Genomic DNA, 1,069 nt, shown 5'->3' on the forward strand with positions numbered 1-1,069 from the left:
GATCGCCACTGGATGATCCTAATATTCATTTGGCAATGTTCTTGGAGATTTGTGACACTGTGAAGATCAATGGTGTTACTGAAGATACCATTAGACTGAGATTGTTTCCTTTTTCTTTGAGGGACAAGGCTAGAGGTTGGCTACAATATTTACAAGCGGGAAGCATCATTAGTTGGCAGGACATGTCTGAGAGGTTTCTTGCTAAATTCTTTCCTCCTGCAAAAACAGCCCAACTCAGGAGTGAGGTTGGTCAGTTTAAGCAAAATGATTTTGGGTCACTCTATGAATCGTGGGAAAGGTATAAAGACTTGGTTCGACATTGCCCACAACATGGATTGCCAGATTGGTTGCAAGTTCAGATGTTCTATAATGAGTTAAATGGGCAAACTCGAACTATAGTTGATGCTGCTTCTGGTGGAACTTTGATGTCAAAGACAACTGAGGGTGCTACTGCCCTTTTGGAAGAGATGGCCTCAAACAACTATCAATGACCAACTGAGAGGACTTTGGCTAAGAAAGTTGCTGGAATTCATGAATTGGAGCCGACAGCAGCCCTTTCAGCTCAAGTAGCTACTCTATCTCATCAGATTTCAGCCTTGACAACACAAAGGATACCATAAAGTACAGAATATGTTGCATCTACAAGTATAACAGTTCCAAGTAATGAAACAAGTTAGGAACAAGTTCAATATGTCAACAATCGGAACTACAACTATCGTGGTAATCCTATGCCAAATTACTATCATCCAAGGCTTAGAAATCATGAGAATTTTTCATATGGAAATACAAAGAATGTGTTGCAACCTCAACATCCTTCAGGATTTGATAGTCAACCAAGCGAGAAGAAGATGTCACTTGAGGATGCCATGGTTTCCATTGTTCAGGAGACCAATGCAAGGTTTAAAAAGACTGATTCACGGTTGGACAACATTGAGACTCATTGTAGCAATATGGGAGCCACTATGAAGAATCTTGAAGTGCAAAGTGGGCAACTAGCCACGTCCATCAATGCCCAACAAAGAGGAGCTTTTCCTAGCAACACTGAAGTGAATCCAAAGGAACAATGCAA

The 1,069-nt window shown here is 41.0% G+C and overlaps 1 non-coding gene across 1 annotated transcript; it reads right to left on the bottom strand.

The window, feature by feature from the left end:
• Window positions 1-230: 230 nt before the first annotated feature.
• On the bottom strand, window positions 231-337 carry LOC122308606. Its single transcript, XR_006242125.1, has one exon. It is a non-coding gene; the product is annotated as a small nucleolar RNA R71 (small nucleolar RNA).
• Between the last annotated feature and the right edge of the window lie 732 nt (window positions 338-1,069).

Source organism: Carya illinoinensis, chromosome 4 (genome assembly GCF_018687715.1).
Source record: "Carya illinoinensis cultivar Pawnee chromosome 4, C.illinoinensisPawnee_v1, whole genome shotgun sequence".
NCBI classification, from domain to species: domain Eukaryota; kingdom Viridiplantae; phylum Streptophyta; class Magnoliopsida; order Fagales; family Juglandaceae; genus Carya; species Carya illinoinensis.